We start from the raw sequence: 7,014 nt of genomic DNA, 5'->3' as shown, positions 1-7,014 counted from the left end.
TAAACATTCTAGGTGGTTTTGATGCAGATTAAGAGGTATTTGTCTAGAGTCCTGATACTTAAAGTGTGGACCAGCATCAGCATCACTTGTGATTTCCTATTAGGAGGGGATTTATTTTAAGTGGGAGAAGGGAACTTCTTCCTTTGAGACTAGAGAGAAATAAATGATGGAAGCTTACGTAAATATTTTTGAATTGATGCAGGAAATATGGAGCAGGTGCCGACCACACGCGGGACACCATTTGGTGGTGAAGAACCAAATAGACATGGTCTCCACCATGATGAGGTGTATCAACTGTGACAGATAAACCACAAAATCCCATAAGCTTAAATCCATAGAAATTGATTTCTCAGTAAAAATCTGTGTGGATATTCCTTGTTGGTAGACAAATTTCCATGGGTTATTCAGGAATACAGGCCACTTCCACATTGTGATTCTTTTTTCCCTGGGAATTCTAGAGTCTTCTTTGCATTTTGTGCATCTGTCTGGTTGATGGGAGATGAGAATTCAGAGGATCCCATGGGTGATTTCCCAAGCCCTGGCTGACATTTCTTTGGCTACAGCTCAATCACAACACCCTCTAGCTGTGAGACTGGGAAATGGAGACCAGCCGGGAGGCCAAGAGGGAGAGAATAACGGGTTTTGGGTGAATAGTAGAACCTACCATCTAAAGGCTGAGGACACAGAGTATAATGGAGAAAAGGAAAGGACCAGAAAGAAAGAATTTAGCAAATGGAACTAAGTTAGAAACCTCAGAAGAGATATGGGGTGCATGGGTCATGACCAGGCTGGTTCTTTTTCTTTTCTTTTACACTGCATAGCCCACTTCAGTGCCAAGACCTATGGACAAGGCCAGGCAATAGTTCAGGGCTGCAGTTTGTTTTGTCATGGGACACTATGGGGGGTCCAGGGGGACGGGCCTGCCATAAATCCAACCCCATGCATTCAGGCCGGCTCTTTAAAAGAAAGAGTGAGATTTTACTTAATAATAGTAATAATAAAGTTCATATGTTCATCCATCTAATCTTTGCAAAACCTCTTTAAAGTAAGTACTATTACTTCTCTTGTTTTATAGGCAGAGAAGATGAGCACAAAGAGGTCGAATAACTTGTCCAACTTTGTAAGTAGTAGAGTCAGGATCCAAACTCTGAGCTGATGTACCTAAGCACTAACTAGGCTGTGCTGCTCTGCCTTGGCTGGTCAACACAGGCTAAATTCTAGGCATCTGAGAAGTCTTGTGGAAGCTGACGACACACCAGACAGCATTATTTTTACTCAGAGAGAACTTACCCTGAGGTGTGGTGTCCAAACCAATAATCAGGTGATGACAAATTATCACCTTGAAAAAATATATTTCTGCTCTGGTGAGTACATATAGCCCTATGTCTCAGATTTGCATGCTTGTTGTGGGGGTAGAAGGGGGGCGGTTGGGGGATGACAGCAAGGGTATTATAAGCTTCTCCTACCATGTTTTCTTGACTCAGCACTCACCCAGTTACTGCAACTCTTTGACTGTTTTCTGGAGTTCTGAGGAAAATGGCTTTGCCAGTTTTTGCTAATTCAAATATTTTGCATGGGAAAGGCACCCTGGAATGTCTTATGCTGCCATCTTGGTCATCTGCAACTCAGTTCTTTTAAGTCAAGTCATATGTATATCGTAAAGTAACTTTGAACTAAATTCATATTTTATCTCACTGTCTTTCCATATGTATTTAATTTCCTTTAATCACTCATTTTAAAGCCCCTTTGCCTAAAGCTTTCACATTTGTTTGGAGAGAGCCTTTTGCATACACCCCCTAACTTGTCTTCTAGGCAAGTAGATATCCTTAGTGTGAGCAGGAAGTGGTGATTAATGTGAATAAAAGATTAATCCGAGAAATAGTCAGTTGTTTGCAACAATGTTCCCACCTCCTTCTTTTGGTACAGTCTTTTTAAGCTGTGCATCTTATTCCATGTGTCTTTTCTCTTCCTGTCCCTTCTCTTTTTCCAGAAGATGAGAGATGAATTGTACCCCCACCAACTGAGATGGCTCCCTTGTCTGTTTGCTCATTGTTTTTGCTCCTTGTGTGCACTCGGGGTTTACTTGTTGTTGTTGTTTTTTTGCTCATTGTCTGTTTGTTTTTTCTTTAGGAGGCACCAGGAACTGAACCCAGTTCCTCCCATATGAGAGGTGGACCCTTAATTGCTTGAGCCGTATCTGCACCCTCCTTGTTTGTTTTTGCTCACTGTCTGCTCATTGTTTTTTCTTGTTTCCTCATTGTTTGTCTTCTTTAGGAGATACCAGGAACCAAATCCAGGAACTCCCAGGTGGGAGGTGGGTGCTCATCTTCTTGAGCCACATCTGATCCCAAGAGATGAGTTTTAAACAATTGTTCCTTGAGAGGACTGAAAGGAAGGCAGTGCAGAAATATTCACAGGGTGCCGCAAACCTTGAGCTATTACCGGGGTATCTGGGGAGATAGCAAGAAATAAGCAACAAGATCCAGAAAAATTATTTCCTACCAAAATTAGTGTTTGACCAAGACAGAGATCTTGCAAGGTTAGGAGACATTGGGGAACTTTTAAAACTTCCAAATCTTTGCATTGTTCAATGGCCTTCTGGTTAGTCATCATCCTTTATTTTCACTTAAAAGCAATAGTTCTTTAAGGTCAGGGACCAAGGCTTATGTTTCTTTATAACTTTGGTGCCTGGCACATAATAGGCTGTCAATAAATGCTTGCTTGCTGAATGAATGAATGAATGAACTTTCTTTTTCCATACAAGAAGGTATTGACAATTACATACAAAGATGTGAAATCAATATCTCTAGAAAGCAAATTCTGTTTCTGAGGGTTCCTAACAAAGAAACCTGATATTATTCCAAGATTCTGAAGAACACATGTAAGTGATCAGATAATGACATTTCTTTTATTTATATCAAGGGAAAAAATAAATCTTGGATATCTTAAAATTAGAAAGAAGGAAACTTCTGGAAAGCCAGGTGAGAAGCTATGGAAAAATAAAATAATTGGAAAGCTCAAGAGAAATAGCTCTTGTTTCTAGAGACATGTCAACCTTACATAAATATATTTCATAAATTAATATTTGGAAAATAAATAAAAACCTTCTGCTATTTTTTTATTCCAATATCTTCTATTCTCATCTAACTTTTCATATTGTTAACATTCTCTTTCCAAGTCCATTTTAAGGTTCTTAAAGTAAAGTCTATTTTATATTTTATTACATTGTAGCAGTTTTGTTTTTTTAAAATATAGTGTGTCTGATTATGTATCTGTCAGTGTGTATATATTAAGAGAGAGATTTTACATTTCCCTAATGACACTTTGGGAAAGGCAAACACTGCAAGGACAAGTCAAAAACTAATACTACAAGTATAAACTTTAGGTAGTGTAAACACACATATATATTAATGGCATTTACTTGCATGTTCACATATGTGTATGGCACTGTATGTGTTAACTAGTTCTATACGATTGACCTTGTATGGAAACCTGTTCACTTGTAGATGGGAACAAGCATCTACAAATTATTAGATTGGCTGTGTCCAACTTCAGAAAATTACTTAGGATCATTCTAAGTCAACCATAGTGTTAGTACACTTTGAAAGACTGCAGAGCTCAAATGGAAGGAAGTTCTAGTATCTTTCTAAGGCACTAATGAACTCGATCTTTCCTTCTGGCAACAGTACATAGATTATTTTTTGGATTTAGACTTGCTTTCGGTTCTTAGAACAGAGGCTACTAAAATATTTTTGCTGAGTACTCTTGAATCCATCATGATCATGCCTTTCATCAGCCAAGATAATCATTCAGCTTCTAATATTTCTTAGATATATAAATTGTGCCTTTTCTGTGCATTTAATGTTGGAAGGATGGAAAGCCATAGTCCATCACAGAAAAAAATCTTATTACTAGAAGATCAAACATTCCAAGAATCCAGAGAATAGATAACACCACTTCTTTACTCCCCTGAGTTGCCATACCTTCCCCCCAAGCCCCCCTTGGATTGGCCTGAGGGAGTATCCCCTGAGTGTCCTCTGCACAGACCTGCAGGACTCCATTTCTTTTCCATCTGGTTTTCCTCAAGATGGGATGAATATGCTCTTTCTCTTAGGGTAGTGGACAAAAGAAAGGAGGCCTTCAGGGTACAGACTCAATCTGAAGTCTCTAAATGATTAATTTTTTTTTCCCCAAAATTGCCTCTGAGAGCAACGTTAGGGGGTTATCTTGCCGTAAAGAGTCTCTGCTTCTTTTTTATGTTCTGCCAAAGACTTCTTTCTATTATCCTAGCTTGGTATGTGTCACAACCCAGAAAGAAGGTGGTGGTGGAAGGGAAAAAATTGGGGGATGGAACATTAGTCTATACTATGACATTTTTCTTCTGTGCTCATATCATATTTGATTTCATTTGATATCTGTCAAGGTGTTTTAACTCAATGTGACTTTTCCTATAATTATTCAGTGTATTCAGTAAATCCTTGGTTGGACTTGACAATTTACTGCTAAGATTACATCATCTCATTTTCTTGAATAGAAAGGGAAAATTAGTGATTGCCTCAACTGTTTATAGAAAGGCTAAGAGTCTGAACAAATAAAAGGCGAGCAATAGTAACCACCAGGATATAAACACTGTCCTACATGCATTACGTATTGTAACTCATTTAATCCCCACAATAACCTTAAAATGTGGATCCTATTATCCCCATGTTGCAAATGGGGAAATTGAGGTAGAGAGGGATTAAATTACTGGTCCAAGATCACATTGATAGCTAGTGGCAGAGTTGAGATTCAAATACAGACAGTCTGGCTCAAGAATCTATGTTTACAACCATCCCACTACTTAAAAAATATTGTGGACAATTCATCTCTCATACATATTAGCATATAATGAATTGGTTTATGGAAAGGCACAGTTTAACAGGACAAAGAATTATGGCATGTTGGACAGAGAACAGGTTTGCTGATCGCATAGATACAAGCTCTAATTTCTGTTGCCTACTAATAGGCTCTATACTTGGGAGTCTGGTTGGATCTCCCTTGGTTATTGGGATAATTTAGTGAGGGAAGAGACCAGTCCATCTTACAAGGTCTTTAAGGTTTATTGGTTTCATCATGGCAACTGTCCTCGTGATATCAGGCAATATGTAGATATTGGAAAGTATACTTTCTGCTTCTTTGTGTTCTACAGTGATCTGTTCCAAATGCTTTTTAGCTCTATGCCATGGAAGCTATTTGCCATCCAAGATTTTAATTATTAATGTAAAAGTGTTTAAGATATGTCCATTAAGGCTGATAAAGTTGTGTCTGATTAACGGGCTTTTCATAAATGCACTGACACAAACTTTTTTAAAAAATTAATTCAGCCTGCAAATGAACATCATCCATTTTGCTATCATATTTTATCAGTCTGTAAAGTGCATTCTCACTTCAGTTTTCAGCTCTGAATGCAGAACACTGTGAAAAATGACAGAATTTTAATGAGAAAGTGAACAACATGCCATCAACACCCTTTTGCCAGTAAAAATGGCAAAACATCAAAGCTTTAAATCATGTTCCCTCCACACCTTTGGACATCTGTGATTCCGTCTGAGTCCTCAAAATCTGCTACATCCATCACCAGGTGCAGCCTTTAAACACGGAGGCGCTGTCTACTCCACTGGTTGGCATGGCAACAGTTGTCAAATCATCCCTTGATAATGCTCTTTAATTGATTGTATAAATTATTCTGAGATATGTGATTGCAAAATGATGTACTGAAGCTCTTAGGTGAGCAGAACAGACTATCTGCATTTAAAGGTGCATTACATCCCCTGCCTTTATCCAGGAACCTGACCTCTTAAAGTGCTGGAACTCTTCATATGCGGCATACACATTAAGCATTAAGGAAAAGTTTAAAGCAATGGCACAGTTAATTGCTACTCCAAATGTATGTTAACTTACTTAAAACCAACATGCTGCATACCGCATGCAGATGTACAGTTATTTCTTAAAACCACATATAGAAATTAGTCTATTCAAAATAGTGTTATTCCCAGAATTGAGTCTATAATTGTACTGGCTGAGAAGTTATAGGCTATATGGAGACAAACAGCATCATCTTTCTTCATTAGAATGCCTCAGGGCTTTTCCTTCTCGTGATTCTCTATACAATTACTGTGGAGAGTGTTGCTTATGTGTTGACTCTCCTGTTGCCTCCATCTCTCAGCTGAATGGCATTTTGTGATTTCTGGCTTCTCTGTTCAATTGTGAGCAGTATGGAAATGATTAACTTGGAAACTAAGCCTAAAGCATCCTGTTATTTTCATTTCAAGGCTTTCTCCCCCATCCATAAAACAGCCCTTTCAGCATTTTTCCTCTTCTCAAAGTGGGGAGTTAAGCACAATGTACTATATAGGAAAGTACGGGCTAGTGGTTCTCAAAGTGCGGTTCCCAGACCAGCGGCACCGTTATCACTTGAGAGCTTGTTAGAAATCCAGACTCACTAGAAACCCTGAGATGGGAACTAGCAATCTGTGTTTTAGCAAGCTTTCCAGGAGATTGACATGCACATCAAGTTTGAGCACCACTAGAAGAGCTGATATTACTTGACCATTAGAATTACCTGGAGAATTTCATTTTTTATTTATTTTTTATTAGAGAACTTGTAGGCTTACAGAAAAATCATGCATAAAATACAGAGTTCCCATATATTACCTTATTAGTAACACCTTTAATTACTTTGGTACATTGTTACAATTGATGAAAGAATGTTTTTATAATTGTACTACCAACTATAGTCAATGGTTTACATTTGGGTTCACTGATTATGTTGTAAATTTCTATGTATTTAAAAAAAATTTTTTTTTAAGATTTTTATTTATTTATTTATTTCTCTCCCCTCCCCCCCAACCTGGTTGTCTTTTCTCTGTGTCTATTTGTTGCGTCTTCTTTGTCTGCTTCTGTTGTTATCAGCAGCATGGGAATCTGTGTTTCTCTTTGTTGTGTCATCTTGTTGTTTCAGCTCTCTGTGTGTGC

General features: G+C 38.1%; 1 non-coding gene across 1 annotated transcript; it reads right to left on the bottom strand.

Moving 5' to 3' along the window:
- Positions 1-811: 811 nt before the first annotated feature.
- On the bottom strand, positions 812-943 carry LOC111759504 (small nucleolar RNA SNORA42/SNORA80 family). The gene has a single exon (XR_002793470.1). It is a non-coding gene; the product is annotated as a small nucleolar RNA SNORA42/SNORA80 family (small nucleolar RNA).
- Positions 944-7,014: the final 6,071 nt, after the last annotated feature.

Source organism: Dasypus novemcinctus, chromosome 14, assembly GCF_030445035.2.
Source record: "Dasypus novemcinctus isolate mDasNov1 chromosome 14, mDasNov1.1.hap2, whole genome shotgun sequence".
Classification (NCBI taxonomy): domain Eukaryota; kingdom Metazoa; phylum Chordata; class Mammalia; order Cingulata; family Dasypodidae; genus Dasypus; species Dasypus novemcinctus.
This window is presented reverse-complemented; position numbering and strand designations above follow the sequence as displayed.